Source organism: Garra rufa, chromosome 2 (assembly GCF_049309525.1).
Source record: "Garra rufa chromosome 2, GarRuf1.0, whole genome shotgun sequence".
NCBI classification, from domain to species: domain Eukaryota; kingdom Metazoa; phylum Chordata; class Actinopteri; order Cypriniformes; family Cyprinidae; genus Garra; species Garra rufa.
Window position 1 is genome coordinate 4091077 of NC_133362.1, and position 20492 is coordinate 4111568.

Sequence of the window (20492 nt, forward strand, 5' to 3'; positions counted from 1 at the left end):
CCTCTAAACATCGGCATCGGTTATAGAAAACCACATATCGGTCGATCTCTAGAAAAGACATATCTTTAAAATATTGCGACGTAACACCAACGTAAAGCCATTGTTTTTCACTGAAAGCTACATCTGTGTCGATCTCTGCTCTCATCACTGCAGACACACCCCTCTTGAACTTTCGGCTTTACAAGTTTTGCAAATCGCTATCCGTGAGTCTTTCTCAGATATACTGAAATACGTCCACACCGCAGACGTGCTGCTTCAGACAAACATGTGCAGGCCGCAGTTTCTGTTTGCCTCAACATACTGTCTCTGTCTCGGGCGTGTTGTTTCGGTGATAAAAATCTTTCGGTGGCCGAATATTCGGTGCATCCCTAATTATTGTCTTGCTTTCAGAATTAAGCGCAAATAAACAAAATTATCTGCAAATGGGGTAAAAATAATAATAATTTTTTTTTTTTTTAAATAATCTTGTTTTCTGCTTGAAATAAGACTTTTTTGCTTACTCCATTGGCAGATTATTTTAGTTTTTCTAAGCAAAAACTAATTCATTTTAACTCCTTTTTTTCTAAAAACAAGACATTTTTTTTCTTGTCTAGAAAATCCTTATCGGTTTAAGAATTTTTAGATATTTTGGCTGGAAACAAGACAAAAAATCTAAATAAGAAAACAGTGAATCAACTGTAAAAAAAAAAATGCTTTGGATGGTTTGTCAGTGATGAAGCAGCTGTTTGTTGCAGCTCATGAGAGACTCTGTACTGAGGGTGAACATGATTCAGATTTTTTTTATCACTCAAAGCAACAAAATACAGGAAAACCCTTGATGGAAGCTTAGAAACACAGACGTGTGTGTGTCTGTCTGCTGTTTTCTGCCTGATTTCTCTCAACAGAAGCAAGAAACGCACTATAATCAAGCATACTGAGCTCATGATGTGTGTGTTACCTGTTGACTTTACAGGCTTTGTACCATCCTCCATATTCTCCGTACGGCGTGTTGTCTCTGTGCTTCCCCTGAACAACAGCAGATACACAATGAGACACAGCAGATCAACACACACTCATGTCATGTTCACACTCAATCTGTGACCCTCGAGCACACAACCAGTCTTCAGTAGCGCAGGTATATTTGTAGCAATAGCCAACAATACACTGTTTGGGTCAAAATTATGCCAAAAATCATTAGGATATTAAGATCATGTTTCATGAAGATATTTTGTAAATTTCCAACTGTAAATATATCGCAACTTAATTTGTGATTAGTAATATGCATTTCTAAGAACTTCATTTGGACAACTTTAAAGGAGATTTTCTCAATATTTAGATTTTTTTGCACCCTCAGCTTCTAGATTTTCAAATAGTTGTATCTCAACCAAATATTGTCCTCTCCTAACAAACCATACATCAATGGAAAACTAATTTCATACAGCTTTCAGACAATGTATAAATCTCAAGTTTAAAAAAATAGAATCTAATGACTGGTTTTGTGGTCCAGGGTCATATATCATCACGCCGTCACACACACCTTGCTCATCTCTTTCTCTCCTCCTCGGCGTGCATCCAGATGGGCTTGTTCTCAGCTGCAAACAGACACACAGGTGATATCATTACCCATGATGCTCTCTGATGAAAGCCACTGAATGTTGCATCATACTGGATGCATCTAGTCATTTTTATTATTCTGCTGTTCTCTTCGTCAAACCTGCATGTTTCTGAAGGACACTCACCGTCCACCGATCCAAACTCCTTCTCGTGAGCGCGGGTCAGAATCTCTTTGTACAGAACCTCGGCTTCTTTGTATTTGCCTTGTTTGAGGAAACCAGGACGCCTGCGGAGAGATGAGAGTGCTTACTGTTTACTAATGTTTTTAGTGAATATTGAACTATGAAATTATTTTTTCATTTTACTGATACTCCAAAAATGAAACTGAAAGTGCCAGTAGATGACTTAAAGGTTCACTTCCAGAACAAATATTTACAGATAATGTACTCACCCCCTTGTCATCCAAGATGTTCATGTCTTTCTTTCTTCAGTCGTACAGAAATTATGTTTTTTAAGGAAAACATTTCAGGAGTGTTCTCCATATAGTGGACTTCTATGGTGCCCTGAGTTTGAACTTCCAAAATACAGTTTAAATGCAGCTTCAAAGAACTCTAAACGATCCCAGCCGAGGAAGAAGAGTCTTATCTAGCGAAACGATTGATTATTTTCTTAAATAAATTAATATTTATATGCTTTTTAACCTCAAATGCTCTACTTGTCTAGCTCTGCCTGAACTCTGTGTATTCCAGTTCAAGACAGTTAGGGTATGTCTAAAAACTCTCATCTCATTTTCTCCTCCAACTTCAAAATCGTCCTCCATCGCTGCAGAAGAACAGACCCAGTGTTTACAAAGTGAACGTGCAAAGAAGATCAAACACCCTTTACAAAAAAAAAAAAGGTACAACAGCGATGGAGGAAGATTTTGAAGATGGAGGAGAAAATGAGATGGGAGTTTTTAGACATACCCTAACTGTCTTGAACCAGAGTGAACAGAGTTCAGGCAGAGCTAGACAAGTAGAGCATTTGTGGTTAAAAAGTATATAAATTGTCGATTTTTTTTAGAAAATAACCAATCGTTTCACTAGATAAGACTCTTCTTCCTCGGCTGGGGTCGTTTAGAGTCCTTTGAAGCTGCATTTAAACTGCATTTTGGAAGTTCAAACTCAGGGCACCATAGAAGTCCACTATATGGAGAACACTCCTGAAATGTTTTCCTTAAAAAATATTTCTTAACAACTGAAAAAAAAGACATGAACATCTTGGATGACGAGGGGTTGAGTACATTATCTGTAAATATTTAAATAATTACAGGCTTGTAAAACTGCATTCTAATAGTCTTCATTGCAGTCAGTCGTCCTGCATCATGTTCATCAGACACTGCATCAATGGAAGATGACCAAGTGGTCTGGATGGAGCAAGTGTTAAATGCATTAATCCTTTTAATGTGTTATTTTTCCATAAATAACTTCAGACCTACAGTGCCTTGCAAAAATATTCATACCCTTCATTTTGTTTTGTTGCAGCATGATGTTAAACTGCTTTAAATGAGTTTTTCCCCACATCAATCTACACTCCACACACCATAATAATGACAAAGCACAAACCAGATTTGCAAATTTGACAAATTTATTAAAAATAAAACACTGAAATAAGTAGATTGCATAAGTATTCACACCCTTAACTCAGTCCATAGTTGAAGCAGCTTTACAGCCTCAAGTGTTTTTGGGTCTGATGTGAGCATCTTTGCACATCTGCATTTGGCAATTATCTGCCATTCTTTGCCTCACCTTTTCACCTCTCCATCTCTGTCAGCTTGGACATTTTCTAGAGTCCTAGTTGTTCCAATCGTCTTCCATTATGGAGAATGCTTCTGTCAACCTTCAATGCAGCAGATTTGTTTCTGAACTCTTCTCTAGATCATCGCCTTAACGCAAGTCTGTCACTGAGCTCTACAGGCAGTTATCTTGGTTTTTGCTCTGATCTGCATTTTCAGCTGTTAGACCTTTTCTGAGAGGTGTGTGTCTTTCTAAATCAGACTCATTCAAATGAATTTGCCACAGTTTAACTCCACTCCAAGTGTAGGAACATCTAGAAGCAATATGAATGCTCCTCAGATACATTTACAGTGTCCCAGAAAAGAGTATGAATACTTATGCAACGGGATCTTTTCAGTTTTTATTTTTAATAAATTTGCAAAGTTGTTACAAACCTGTTTTGTGCTGTCATTGTGGAGTATGAGATGTAGATTGATGTGGGGGGAAAAAAAACTAATTTAAAGCAGTTTAACATAATGCTGCAACAAAACGTGAAAAAAGGAAGGGGTATGAATACTTTTGCAAGGCACTGTACATAAAGCACGCAGGAACTGTAAGAGATGAGCGTGAGTTCAGTCTGCTGAATTCTGCTGCTGCTCTGCTCATATTTGCATGAAGAGGGTGAAATGCAAAGCAGCCGTTGATCAAGCGTGTGTGGGAACCGACCGCAGTTATCTTCCCAGCAGAAGCGGCGGTCTCAGACTCACCAGGTTGTTCTTGGTTTTGGCCACGTTGGGGTCGTCGGGTCCGAGCCGACACTCGTAGATCTCCAGCGCTCTGCAGTAATAATACTCCACCTCCTCATACTTGCCCTGATTCTGACACAGCAGCGCCAGATTATTCAGCTGCTTCGCCACGTCAGGATGATCCTTACCCAGCACCTGAAACACACACACACACACACACACACACACACACACACACACACACACACAGACACACACACACACACACACACACACACACACACACACACACACACACACACACACACACACACACACACACAGACACACACACACACACACACACACACACACACACACACACACACACACACACACACACACACATACACACACACACACACACACACACACACACACACACACACACAGACACACACACACACACACACACACAGACACACACACACACACACACACAAGACTGATTCACTGCAAAAAATGCTTTTCTTACTTAGACTTTTTGTCTTGTTTCCAGCCAAAATACTTTAAAAAAATTCTTAAATCTAGCCAAATAATCCGCCAATGTGGTAAGAAAAACAATCTTGTTTTCTGTTTCAAATAAGATTATTTTTCTTACTCCATTGGCAGATTATTTAGCTTACTCTAAGCAAAAACTCACTTAATTTTTACTTGTTTTTTCTGAAAAGAAGAGAATAATTTTTACTTGTCTAAAAAAAAAAAATCTTTCTTGATTTAAAAATGTTTAGATATTTTGGGTGAAAACAAGACCATAATTTTTACACATCTAGAAAATCCTTCTTGATTTAAGATTTTTTTTTTTTTTTTTTGCTATTTTGGCTGGAAACAAGACAAAAAAAATCTAAGTAAGAAAAGCATTTTTTGCAGTGAAATCAAGGTATTTAACAACAAAATTCATGCAGTTCTGGAAAACCTGTATGTATGAGGAAGCCTTGTTTTAAAAATGATTTCTAAATTAATAAAATCATTTTTAAACTGAATATACATTTTACTAGTTAAGCCAAGCTCAAAAATATTTTACACTGCTAAAGTGTACTTTCTTACTTTGATTTATTTGTCTTGTTTCCAGCCAAAATATCTACAGATTCTTAAATCAAGAAAGATTTCCTAGACAAGTAAAAATGGTCTTGTTTTCAGAAAAAACAAGTCAAAATGAAGTGAGTTTTTGCTTAGAACAAGCAAAATAATCTGCCAATGGGGTAAGAAAATCTTTTTTTTTTTTTTTTCAAACAAAAACACTTAAATTTGACTATTTTTTCTGAAAACAACTCAATTTTTACTCGTTTAGAAAATCCTTGATTTAAGAATTTTTAGACATTTTGGCTGAAAACAATATAAAAAATCTAGTGTTTCATACAGGAATTGCTGGAGTGTGTCTATCATGTCACAGAATGAAAACATTCACTCAAAACATTCCCTTTCTGCTTCATGTTGAATTGTGTGAGAATTACTGGATGCTAAATGGACATAAATGTAAATGTATGGATTTACATAAACAAATAGAGAGTGTCAGTGTGGTGTGATCAGAGGAAACAGCTGTCGGTGTTCATTACGGTGTTTAATCACATTCTGTCAAAACTCATCAGGAGCCGATAAGCGAGTAATTGCTCATTTCACACGGCAGTTTCCGAGCGCTGACGTGATGTTCACTGACCTTCTCTCGGATCTCCAGAGCTCGTTTGCACAGCGGCTCGGCCTCCTTATACTTGCCTCTCTTCCCGTACAGCACTGCCAGATTATTGAGAGTCGCTGCCACCTGAAACACAAGAGCAAACGTCAACACTGAGGAAACACCATGAGCTTCAGATACACCAGAGCACTAACAAACTACAACAGTGTCAATCAGATCCTGTACAGCCTAATCCTAAAACATACTTCATATTATAAAGACATTTGTGACCCTGGAGCACAAACCTGAAGGAGCACAGGTATAATTATAGCAATAGCAAAAAAATACATTGCATAGCTCAAAATTATCGATTTGCCAAAAATCATTAGCTCTGTAAAGATGTTTTGTAAATTTCCTACTGTAAACATATCAAAACTTAATTTTTTGATTTGTAATATTGCTAAGATTTTAATTTGGCGGTATTTTTTTGCACCCTCAGATTCTAGATTTTCAAATAGTTGTATCTCAGCCAAATATTGTCCTAACAAACCGTACATCAATTGAAAGCTTGTTAATTCAGATTTCAAATAAATAAAAAAACACTTATGACTGGTTTTGTGGTCCAGGGTCATATACACACCGCTGCTCAAAAGTTTGGGATCAGTAAGATTTTTAATGTTTTTTAACAAAGTCTCTTATGCTCATCTAAGTTCCATTTATTTGATCAAAAACACAGAAAAAAAAACTAATATTATGAAATATTATTTCAATTCCAAAAAACAGTTTTTTATTTTAATATACTTTAAATAATAATTTATTTTTGTGGTGCAAAGCTGATTTGTCATCAGCTGTTACTCTAGTCTTCAGTGGCACATCGTGATACTTCAGAAATCATCAAATATACTGATTCATTACTTTTATTATCAATTTTGGAACCTGAGATACTTTTTCAGGATTCTTTGATGAATAAAACATTAAAATTAACAGCATTTATTTTAATAGAAGTCTTTAATATCACTTTTTATCAATTTAACACATCTTTGCTGAATAAAAGTATCAATTTCTTTCAAAGAGAGAAAATAAGAAAAAAATGACTGACACCAAACTTTGAACTTTGAGGTGTTAATTGTTACAAAAGTTTTCTATTTTAAATAAATGCTGTTCTTTTTAACATTTTATTTATTAAAGGATCCTGAAAAACAGTATCACAGGTTCCAAAAAAAATGTTTCCAACACTGATAATAAATCAGTATATTAGAATGATTTCTGAAGGATCGTGACACTGAAGGCGAGTAATGATGCTGAAAATTCAGCTTGGCATCACAGGAATAAATTACATTTTAAAGTATACTATAATAGAAAACCACTATTTTAAATTGCATTAACATTTCACAATATTACAGGTTTTTCTGTATTTTTAATCAAATAAACACAGCCTCGATGAGCAGAAATGTCTCCTTTAAAAAGCATTAAAAATCTTACTGATCCCAAACTTTTGACCGGCAGAGTATGTTTGTGTATTCAATAATATAATTGGTAAAAATTTTAAATTAAGTATTTTAATCAGTTTTAGACACTGTATATATAACATAACATAATAATGCAATAACATCACTAGTAAAAATTAGAAATTAGCAAGAATAATATTAGCTGTGGATGTATATTATAATAAATAAATACAGAATTTCAAAAAGTACAATACAAGTAAAAAGTCAAAACAAATTAGCATTTAAAATAGTGTGATATGATAATAGAACATATTAAATAAAATGTATAAATTAGTAAAAGGGTCAAAGACAAAAAAGGGTTTAAGCACAAAAAGCATAAGTGTAATATTGCTTTAAATGGTTGTTTTTTCCCCAAATTTAATTGCATTTGTGTATTTGTTTTTCTGAGCAAAAAATAAATATACATTTTTCCCTAATTTACAGAAGACACCACTAAAATGTCATTCAGTGTCAATCTTGCCAGGCATATTTACAACAAAAATCAATTTATGACATATTAAAAGATAAATTACTTTCACCCCAAATACTAATTAGTTCTAATTCTACATTTTGCCCAGTAAAAAGAGTTTTTCTCATTTGAAACACAAAATGTAATATGCTCTCTTATTCTTTTCTATATTTTAATATGTACAAGTCAGAATAAGCATGTTTGAATTTTTGCATAAATATAGTGTTCCACTGAATGACAATCTAACATCGTTTCAATCAAGTTTTGACATTTTAATCTTCAAAAACTTATTTGAAACCTTACAAGTAGGCACTTTACTTACATTTATTGTGCTTTCTATGGACATAAAATCACTTTTGGAAATTTCTTTGAACGTATTTGACCCAAAAATATTTAAGGCTGAATAAAAATATTTAAATATTAAAACTTACAGCGGGATGGTCTTTCCCCAGTGTTTTCTCTCTGATGGAGAGAGCGTCGTTCAGCAGGTGAGCGGCCTCTTTATATTTGTTCTGATCCCTGAGACACACACAGACAGAGACGTCAGCACACGATGCTAATGTTGATCAGACAGCGAGGTGAAACGGCTCATGGTCTCACCTGTACACGAGCGCCAGGATGTTGAGCATGGTGGCCACATCAGGATGGTCGTGTCCGGAGGTTTTCTCCAGGTCCTCCAGAGCCTGTTTGCAGAGCGGCACGGCCACCTCGTATCGGCCCTGAGACGCGTACTGGATCACCAGGTTATGGAGCGTCCGCAGACGAGCCGGGATCTCGTACCCGCCCTGAGCCGCCGCCACCGCCGCCGCACTGTTGTGCTGGTGCTGCACTGCAGGGGGCAGAGGTCAAAGGTCAGAGAACACTGCAAAAAATCCTTCTCTTACTTAGATTTTTGTTGTCTTGTTTCCAGCCAAAATATCTACACATTCTTCAATCAAGAAGGATTTTCTTGACAAGTAAGAATTATTTTCTAAGTCCAAATTAAGTTTAGAGCAAGCAAAATAATCTGCCAATGGGGTAAGAAAAAAAATCTTATTTCAAGCAGACAACTAGATTATTTTTCTTACCCCATTGGCAGATTATTTTGCTTGTTTTAAGCAAAACCTCACCTCATTTTGACTTGTTTTTACTAAAAACAAGACACAAATTTTTACTTGTCTAGAAAATCCTTCCTGATTCAAGAATTTTTAGATATTTTGGCTGGAAACAAGACAAAAAATCTAAGTAAGAAAAGCCTTTTTTGCAGTGGGGTCACATTAAACTACAAAATCCCTTCATTGGAGAGCAGTGAGTGATTTTTCTCTGTATTTGTATGTTTTATCAATATTAAGCACAGAGACGGCAGAAGGAATATTATGTGTTGCCGCTTTAAGAGCCACACGGATCCAATCTACTGTTACACACGGATTTCATTCTCAACTGTTTCTGATCATTTAAGACACAACTGACAAGGGTTTACATCAATAATCACCAAAACACAACATCAAAGAAACATTAATAAATCTAGCACGTCCCGTTTTATGTGGGTCATGTTACGTGATTTTTGCTGATTTGGATGTGAAATTAGGCTTTTGTGGAGGAACGAAAGCGCACCAGTGGTAAGGGGGCGGAATGGGGCGCGATAATCATTTTATCTCGATTACTGTATTTTCATGAATGTTGGAAGCAGAAATTAGATTAATTGCAGAGCCCTAGCAGTGGCACAGTTCACTTACTTCCTTGAGTGTGTTCCTCCTCATCGTTAGGAAAGAGATCATCTAGAGAGTCTTTGAGCGGCTCACCGTCCTTCTCCTCCTGAACACACACAGACACACACACACACACACACACACACACACACACACACACACACACACACACACACATGTTCAGTTCACATCATCCAGGAATGACTGTAATGATGAGCTTCCAACTTGTACAAACAGAGCAGAATGCTGAGGTCAGACCGTCTGGAGCTCAAACACTTGACTTTCAGTTTATGTTGATGACTATGAACACTAGTGAGTGTCAGTAATCTGCAGAAGAGATCTCACCGAAGGCGACACGTCCTCGTCGTATTTCTTGAGCTGGTTCATGAACTCCAGGTGTTTCTTCTCCTCCTCCAGCTGTGCCACGCTCTGCTCGCTCTTCTGCAGTTTCTGCTGAGTGTTGGCCAGTTCGTCCCGCAGCCACTGGTTCTCCTGACAGAGACGCCGCACCTGAGCTCGCAGCTTCTGCTTCTCCGACTCCACCGCGTTCAGATGGTTGGACAGAGCCATCATCACCTGCACCACAGACACACGTCACATGACTGCGGCTCACATGTCACCCGTCTGGGACGAACTTCCTCCCTCTGTCTTAACACTCTGACACACGTTCGTTTGCTTTCTCAAGTCAACGTCAATCAGCGTTTGCAGCCCATCTGACATGAGCAGGGTTCGTACAGATACTGTAAAATCTAATTCCAGGACTATAATACATTTATACACGTTTCAAGCCAAAATGTCTAAAAAAATCTTCATTTTCTAGACAAGTAAAGAATATCTTGTTTTCAGAAAAAACAAGTCAAAATTAACTGAGTTTTTGCTTAGAAACTTATTTCAAACTGAAAACAAGGCTATTTTTCTTACCTCACTGGCAGATTATTTTGATTGTTTTAAGCAAAAACTCACTTAATTTTGACTTGTTTTTTCTGAAAATAAGAAAATAATTTCTACACATCTAGAAAATCCTTTTTGATTTAAGAAATTTTTGAAATTTCGGCTCAAAACAAGACAAAAAAAAATCTAAGAAAAGCATTTTTTTGCAGTGAAAAGTAATTTAAGCACTACACTGCAAAAAAACGCTTTTCTTACTTAGATTTTTTGTCTTGTTTCGAGCCAAAATATTTAATTTTCTTCACGAGTAAAAACTATTTTCTTGTTTTCAGAAAAAAACAAGTTAAATTTGAGTTTTGCTTAAAACAAGCAAAATAATCTGCCAATGGGGTAAGAAAAAAAAATCTTATTTCAAACAGAAAAATAGATTATTTTTCTTACCCCATTGGCAGATTATTTTGCTTGTTTCAAGCAAAAACACACTCAATTTTTCTGAAAACAAGAAAATCATCTAGAAAATCCTTCTTGATTTAAGAATGTTTAGGTTTTTTTTTTTGCTGGAAACAATACAAAATAATCTAAGTAAGAAAAGCATTTTTTGCAGTGTACTTTTTTGACTTTCAAGGATTTCACTTATCAAACAATGTCTTTCATTTCAAATTCTAAAAAAGAGAAATTAATAAAAATATACTGATATAAAAAAATAATAGATACATGCAAAGTATTAAAGTATTACAAAGAATGCTAAACTTTAACTATACTGTAAATCCAATTATATTTTTCTTAAGAGATTTGTGTTTGTGTATACTTTCCTTTTTTGTTTTTATAACTGTACTGTATTAATGGCTTGAAGATTTCTACTGTTTAAGAAAAAAAAAACATCACAATATAATCACAAATATTAATTTGAATCAAATAATTCATGCTCTGTGCTCCGGAGTTTATTGTCATTGTTTAAGGTCATGCACACTGACTCCGAAATTTTTGTTTGCGTTTTTTAATATTCATCAACCTTTTCATATTAAAATGCTTGCTACAGATGCAAAAACACAGAACCTGAACCATTTTTTTATCATGACGGACAAAAGTTTTAGAGGCAGTGTGTGAACGTGATTGAAACAACGTGAGGTCGTATTTATTTTTTAACATGCGAAAATTTCAGACTTAGTGTGCAAAGACATCGAGTCCGAAATTTTTGCATGTTAAAATGTAATAAATGTTCGCATCTGTAGCAAGCATTCTGATAGGAAAGGCTGACGAATACGAAAAAAACCACATGCAAAAATTTTGGACTCAGTGTGCAATGACCTTGAGTCTAAAATTCTCGTCCAAAATTTTTGCACATTAAAAAATAAATACAACCTCACGTTGTGTCAATCATGTTTACACTGTGTTTTCGCATCCATGATGCCGAATAAAAAAAACAATTTACCTAAATATTCTATGAGAAGAATTACAACATTATAAGCTTTGATTTAAAGCAAAGAAAGTAGGAGACAGGACATTCACTGCTGCTCAAAAGTTTTGGATTAGTACAATTTTTAATGTTTTTTAAAAAAGTCTCTTATGCTCGTCAAAGTTCTGTTTATTTGATCAAAAATACAGAAAAAAAGTAATATTCTGAAATATTATTGCAATTCAAAATAACAGTTTTTTATTTGAATATACTTTCAAACATAATTTATTTCTGTGATGAAAAGCTGAATTTTCATCAGCTGTTCCTCCAGTCTTCAGTGTCACATGATCCTTCAGAAATCATTCTAATAATATACTGATTTATTACTTTTATTACCAGTGTTGGAAACAGTTGTGCTTTTTAATATTTTTTTGGAATCTGTGATACTTTTTTCAGAATTTCAAGTTTAAAAGAACAGCATTTATTCAAATTCTAACAATATAAGTCTTTACTATCACTTTTACCAATTTAACTCATCCTTGCTGAAAAAAAAGTGTTCATTTCTTTCAAAGAGAGAAAGAAAGAAAAAATTCAAACTTGGTGTTTACTGTTACAAAAGTTATTGTTACAAACGTTTCTATTTTAAATAAATGCTTTTTAACATTTTACTCATCAAAGAATCCTGAAAAAAGTATCACAGGTTGCAAAAACAATTAAGCAACATTGAAAATAAATCAGTACATTAGAATGATTTCTGAAGGATCACGTGACACTGAAGACTGGCTGAAAATTCAGCTTTGCATCAAAGGAATAAATTATATTTTAAAGTATAGTCAAATAGAAAACCACTATTTTAAATTGCATTAACATTTTACAATATTACAGTTTTTTCAGTATTTTTAATCAAACAAACACAGCCTTGATGAGCAGAAAAGTCTCTTTTATAAAGCATTAAAGATCCCAAACTTTTGAGTGGCAATGTAGACGGTGACCCCTGACCCCGGCGTCTCACCTGAGCCTCGCCCAGCCCCAGCTCGATCATCTCCACCGACTTCCTGAGCAGGTTGGACTTCTCGTGCACCACGTTGGCCTCCTCATCCTTCTTCAGGCACTTGATGGTCTCCAGAAGGCTGTGGAGGATGGAGTTGTGCTCGTTCTTCAGCGCCTCCAGACCCTGGATCACCAGCTTCGTGTTGGAGATGATCTCCTCCTGCGACAGCTTCTCCAGCTTCTCATCACGAGGATACACCATCGTGGACATGATCTAGCAGAGGAGCGGCCTGAGAACAGACACGGAGGTTAGTGGAGATCAGATGAGTTTGAACACGTCAGCAGTCCTGCAGCACAGCGGCAGCTTTAGTTTGGCTAGATCAGCCTTTATTTTGCCTATCAAATGCATGAAAGCTGATGGGTTCAGATGCATAATCATAATAACTAGCATATGACACACATCCCTTCATAAGAGCTGTGACCAATTCATAACGACTGACTGACACGAACCGCTTCAGACACACACTTCACTCACCATTACTGACTGACAGAGAGACAGCAAATTGTATTTATTTATTTTATGATCAGTGTTCACTCTCCATCTCCGATAATATGTCTTAGTAAGATGAGATTAAAATGATCCAAACATATAACGCAATAAAGACAGAGCATTTAGGCCACGCCCACCAGAGGGGAAAACAATCCAATGCTCTCTATTGACTTTGTATTGTGGGAAGCTGCCTCCTTATAACAAAAACAGAACAATGTCTAAAAGCTGCTATGAGACGAGGTGTACAGTAAACAAGCTAAACAACACACAACTGCGTTTTCATAAGCTGTCGACCTAAAAAACGAGTGTTTAAGGACACAAATAGTAGTTGTAGATGTCTGGGTCATTCAGTTGGATCATTTCTCCAACAAAAGCAAGGTAAGGAAAGGGTGCACTGACATAGACCAATAAAATTTAGTATCTTAATGTATCTCCTCCTTTCAAGGTGGTGAAATAATCCTTTGTCATGGTTAAAAATAATGAATGCTTACTGTCGCCATTAAATTTCCCTCCAGCAGGTGTAGTTCGGAGTTTTTTAGTTTGTTTACTGTACATCTTGTCACAGGGCAGCTTTCAGACATCGTTCTGTTTTTTGTTATAAGTCAGAAATGACAAGGAGGCAGCTTCCCGTAATACAAAGTCAATGGAGAGCGTTGGTTTGAGCCAAGTTTGAACTTCCAAAATGCAGTTTAAATGCAGCTTCAAAGAGCTCTAAACGATCCCAGCCGAGGAAGAAGGGTCTTATCTAGCCAAACCATCTGTTATTTTCTTAATATTATTATTTAAAATGAATATTTATATACTTTTTAATCCCAAATGTGCATGCACACTCTTCATACTCCGGTTCAAGATAGTTAGGGTATGTCTAAAAACTCTCATCTCATTTTCTCCTCCAACTTCAAAATCGTCCTCCATCGCTGCAGAAGAACAGACCCAGTGTTTACAAAATAAATGTGCAAAGAAGATCAAACACCCTTTACAAAAAAAGGTAAAACACAGTGTAGAACGATTTGAAAGTTGGAGGAGAAAATGAGATGGGAGTTTTGAGACATACCCTAACTGTCTTGAACTGGAGTACACGTAGAGCTGGACAAGATGAGCATTTGAGGTCAAAAAGTATTTAAAACATTTTTTTTTTTAGAAAATAACTGATCGTTTCACTAGATAAGACTCTTCTTCGTCGGCTGGGATCGTTTAGAGTTCTTTGAAGCTGCATTTAAACTGCATTTTGGAAGTTCAAACTCAGGGCACCATAGAAGTCCACTATATGGAGAACACTCCTGAAATGTTTTCCTCAAAAAACTATTTCTTTACGACTGAAGAAAGAAAGACATGAACATCTTGGATGACGAGGGGGTGAGTACATTATCTGTACATTTTAGTTCTAAATGTGAACTTCTCCTTTAAATGGTGTGTCCTGTTTGAGAAGGTCATTCAGAGACACTCGCTCTGTCTCAAGCTCTAATGAGTGTCAGATATGATTGTGTAATTATCATTATCATGATGAATGACAGGAAGATGGAAAGAGATGTTGACTTTGTTCTCTTATCAGATAGAACTGCCGTCACACTGATGTTTCCTCATAAAGCAACACAACACACAGCAGCAGTCGTCTACAGTACGGTCAGACAATAACAGTCACAAATGAGCATAACACACTTAATTTCAGACACAACTAGGGATGTAACAGTAAATCATGGGTCATTTAGTTCAGTTTGCATGAGTACTGAATGCATCCAGTGTTGTTTTAGTAAGTGCATCCAAGATATTCATGTCTTTCTTTCTTTAGTTGCAAAGAAATTAAGTTTTCTATGGTACTCAACGGATTAAAGGTTAAAAATGAAGTTTCAAAGGACTCTAAATGATCCCAGCCGAGGAAGAAGGGTCATATCTAATGAAACGATCAGTTATTTAAAAAAAAATAAAAATGTTTGTATAGTTTTTAACCTCAAATGCTGGTCTTGTCTAGCTCTGTGATGCACATGTGTATTCCAGTTCAAGACAGTTAGGGTATGTCTAAAAACTCCCATCTCATTTTCTCCTTCATCTTCAAAATCGTCCTACATCGAGAAAAATCCTAGAACTCAAAAAACTTAACTTCTTTGAAACTGATGAAAAAGAAAGACATGAATATCTTGGATGACAAGGGGGTGAGCAAAATATCAGCAAATATTTATTCTGAAAGTATAGCGAGTAATCCTTTAAGCTCTCCAAACCAAACCATAAATCTATGTGCAATCCTTCTAACTTCAATATGCATTGTGCACTAATATTTAGCATCCAAAAGTGAAAGCACTTTATTTACAACACAGCAGCATAGTTTATTCAGTAAAGCACTGTTTAATTAAAAAGAAAGAAAGAAAGAAAGATGCAATTTTATGTTGTGCTGTTGTGAGATATAAACTTGCAATTGCGGAGAAAAAAAAGACTAATCACAGAATTGCAAGTTTATATCTTGGAAATTCTGACTTACAACACCAGATAAGTCGCAATAACCTTTGTTTTTTATTTTTTATTCAGTGGCGGAAACAGGCTTTCTTAAAAAACAGACCAAACTGTGACTTCAAAACCTGTACAACATTCACCCACTGTGTCTTTGCTATTTTTGCACACTGTCTGTCTTGTATACTTGTATATTGTTCTTTTTATAATCTGTGTTGTCACTGTCATTCTGTAGCACTGTGGAGCTTCTGTCACTACAACAAATTCCTAGTCTGTGTAAACATACCTGGCAATAAAGCTCATTCTGAATGATTCTGATCTACTATACACCAGCAATAATGAACATTACGCTGAGAATGCTCCTGTAGCACAGTAACAACATCACAGAAACAGAAACATGTCAGAACTCTTGAAATATTGACACAAATGTAGGAGAATCTGATAAAACAGCACAGAAAAATAAACACACACACAGAAATATTTAGGAAAGGAGGAAAGGAAAAGGAAAGGAGGTGACACATACTAGGAATTTGTGCTCTGCATTTAACCCATCCAAGTGCACACACACAGTAGTGAACACACACACACACACACACACACACACACACACACACAGTAGTGAACACACACCCGGAGCAGTGGGCAGCCATTGGGGAGCAGTTGGGGGATCGGTGCCTTGCTCAAGGGACTCACCTCAGTCGTGGTATTGAGGGTGGAGAGAGGGCTGGTTATTCACTCCCCCCACCTACAATCCCTGTCGGACCTGAGACTCGAACCCGCAACCTTTGAGTTACAAGTCTAACTCTCTAACCATTAGGCCATGGCAGCCCCACAAAGATCACTGCAGACAAATAATCCTCCAGATAAAGAGAATGCTATAAATGAACATCAGAAACCAAACTCTCTCTCTCTCTCTCTCTCACACACACACACACACACACACACACACACACACACTCACACTCACTCTGTCGGCTGACCAGACCTCCTCAAACCAGATCAAACACACAGACCTGAAGTCAGGAACTCAGCAGTAGATATGCAGAGAATCGGCTGTTTAAAGGGATAGTTCACCCAAAAATGAAAATGTGATGTTTATCTGTAAATAATGATATAAATACCGTTCAGTTTCTCGCAAAAACCGATGGTTTCGTGTCTTAGGACATCAATGTATCGTCACGAGCCGCAGGGTGTAATTTGGATTTGTCTGTGCGTGTTTTTGTTTACTTTTAAAGGTCTGGTGCCCATCCACTGCCATTATATGACTGACAGACTGCACCGGTTTGAGTTAAAAATCTTCATTTGTGTTCTACTGAAGAAACAAAGTCATCTACATCTTGGATGCCCTGGGGGTAAGCAGACAAACATCACATTTTCAATTTTGGGTGAACTATCCCTTTAAGATCAAATCAAGCATCAGCAGCATCACTGCGGGACTCAAACTGAGAGAAGAAACAACGTCTCTCTGGACGTCAGTCAGATCTGGATGAATTCACATCACACAGAAACCATATCAGACCCCTGTCCCGCAGACAAACACGCGTCCCTGAGGAAACACGACAACATAGAGCAAAACAAAAGACACCCATCTGATACGGACATCTACACTGACTGAACACACGAGCATCACAACAAACCACTGAGAGACTGATAACAGACTGCAGGAGGAATATGATAAAACACACATTTACAGAGAGACTCACCGTCAGCACACGCCGCTCTCACACACACACACACACACACGCACACACACACACACACACACACACACACACACACACACACACACTGGTGATGATGATGAAACTCCTCCAGATCAGCGACACACACAGGAAACCGTCACCCGGCAACAGAACACACGACTGAACACTCTCTCTCTCTCTCAGCATCATCAGCCCCACCCTCACGGGCGAGTGGGGGAGGATGAAGATGCTCTCTCTCTCTCTCTCTCACACACACAGTGAAAACTGTGGTCACATGACCACAAACGACCCTGATGAAGACCTGCAGGACACTGCGCTCAACCACACCTGGAGAAATCTGTGTGTCACTGCATTCACTCATACAGGACCTGAGTGAGACACACACACCCCATACCCACACTAGCACTCGATCTGTGTGTTTTTTAACCTTGATTTGTCCTTGTATTCTGGGGATGTGTGTGTGACAGATCACTGACTGAGAAACACTACAGAAAACTAGAGCTTAAAGGGTTAATTCACCCAAAAATAAAAATCTGCTAATTATTTACTCACCTTTGAGCCATCCTAGGCGTATATGACTTCAATCTTTCAGATGAATCCAATCTGAGTCATATTAAAAATTATCCTGGTTTTTACAAGCTTTAGAAAGTATGGAAGCCTGTATCCGTCACTGAATTAAAAATTAACAACGTAATTGCTTAATAGTTTACATCTTGCAATTCTTTTTTCTTAGAACTGTGAGATATAAACTCACAATTGCGAGAAATAAAGTCAGAATTGACTTTTTTTCTCACAATTGCGAGTTAAAGTCCAGTTTTGAGGAAAAAAAAAGATTGATATGTTCACAAAATTGCGAGTTCATATCATGCAATTCTGAGAAAAAAAGTCAGAACTGTGAGGTAAGTCACAATAACCTTTTTTTAATTTGTTATTCAGTTTTAATCTGCCCAGAATGGCTTCCGTGTACAACTGTGAGCACAAGGTAGAGAAAAGTGATTATTATTGTTTAAATATGGATATTCTTCTCACAAAAACGCATCTATTCACTACAGAAGGCCTTTATTTACCCCCCGGAGCTGTGTGAGGCACTCTTTTATTATGGATAGACTTGTTTTGGACTGATGAAGAGAAACACCCGGTTACGCCACTCCAAAACTTGGAAATGCCAGAATAATTATTAATATAATTCCAACTGGATACGCCTAGGATGAGTAAATAATGAGCTAATTTTCATTTTTGGGTGAACTAACCCTTTGATGAGTCTTATTTACAGTACAGTTATCTAAAAACACATAAATCATAGAAATGTGTTTGAGAAGCATCACTGCACAGTAGCTTTCCATGAACAAGTCTTTCTGACAGATCCTTTCCCATTGTTTTGAATTAAAACATGAAAGAATGCAGTGAGACAAAACACACATTAAACACACAAACACTGGAAATCACACGTAGAGCTGCTTCTAGTGTCTGACAGATTCGGAGATGTTTTTATTGGAAAATAATCCCAAATTCAAGTTTTGATTAAAATTTTCTTTTTAAATTTTGTTTGCAGTGCCGTCTACCATGAAGAGCCTCAGATGTGAACGACAGGCGTTTGTTTGCTCATGATTCAGAGCAGATCAATAATTACATGTTATATTTAAACACAGACACACATGAGTGCAGAGGACAAACAGCACAGACTGGATCAGAGACACAGATTCACACACACACAGCATCACTGCAGTGACCTCTGACCCCACCCTTCCCCTCAGGTCACTCTCCTCCTCCAGCTGCATCAGCAGCACACATTGGACACACACTGACACAAAGCAATCTCTATCTCTTTACTCTAAACCTAACCTTTACCCAATTAGAACCTGATTCCTAAAACCAAGTCTTGACCCTCAAACAGGCCTTTAAAAAGGTCTCAGAAAGTGATGACCGGCCAAAATGTCCTCACTTTACTAAATTGTCCTCACTCCGATGGTCTAAAACTCAAACCAGCCCTCACAAAGATAGCTGTACAAGTGTGTACACACACACACACACACACACACACACACACACACACACACACACACACACACACACACACTCTCACACTCACACACACACACACACACACACACACACACACACACACACACACACACACACACACACTCTCACACTCACACACACACACACACACACACACACACACACACACACACACACACACACACACACACACACACACACACACACACACACACACACACACACACACACACACACACACAGTTTCCCTGTCAGTAAGACATCCTGAGGCTGATGCAGGTTTATTAGACGCTGTCACTTTAAGACATGGATTGACTCTTTATTCCATCTCCGCATCCCTGTCCATGACACACATGCAGCAGGAACTCGAGTGTAAAGGGTGTGACGGTGATGGTGATGTCAGACAGACAGCTGAAGAGCCAGAGGAATAACTCATCACACACACACACACACACACACACACACACACACACACACACACACACACACACACACACACACACACACACACTGATGAACAAATGCTGAACAGACGGGCGGAGACACGCCACATGTGCTCTGATTCTGGAGCTTCATCTCATCATTAAACTACAGCGCATGAGGAACTTCTGATTTATCTGAATTATTTTTTTATTTATTTTTTGTTAAGTTAAAGGAGTAGTTCACGTCCAAAACAAAAATATACAGATAATGTACTCACCCCCTTGCCATCCAAGATGTTCATGTCTTTCTTTCTTCAGTCATACAGAAATTGTTTTTTGAGGAAAACATTTCAGGAGTGTTCTCCATATAGTGGACTTCTATGGTGCCCTGAGTTTGAACTTCCAAAATGCAGTTTAAATGCAGCTTCAAAGGACTCTAAACGATCCCAGCCGAGGAAGAAGAGTCTTATCTAGCGAAACGATTGGTTATTTCCGTAACAAATTAACAATTTATATACTTTTTAAATTCAAATGCTCCTCTTGTCTAACTCTGCCTGAATTTTTTTTCCGGTTCAAGACAGTTAGGGTATGTCTAAAAACTCTCATCTCATTTTCTCCTCCAACTTCCGAATCGTCCTCCATCACTGTTTTACCTTTTTTTGTAAAGGGTGTTTGATCTTCTTTGCACGTTCACTTTGTAAACACTGGGTCTGTTCTTCTGCAGCGATGGAGGACGATTTTGAAGTTGGAG

At 37.3% G+C, this 20492-nt stretch overlaps 1 pseudogene; it reads right to left on the minus strand.

Annotated features, from left to right (window-relative positions):
- LOC141325807 (kinesin light chain 1-like) overlaps positions 1-20492 on the minus strand; it is a 26819-nt pseudogene that overhangs the window by 4347 nt on the left and 1980 nt on the right.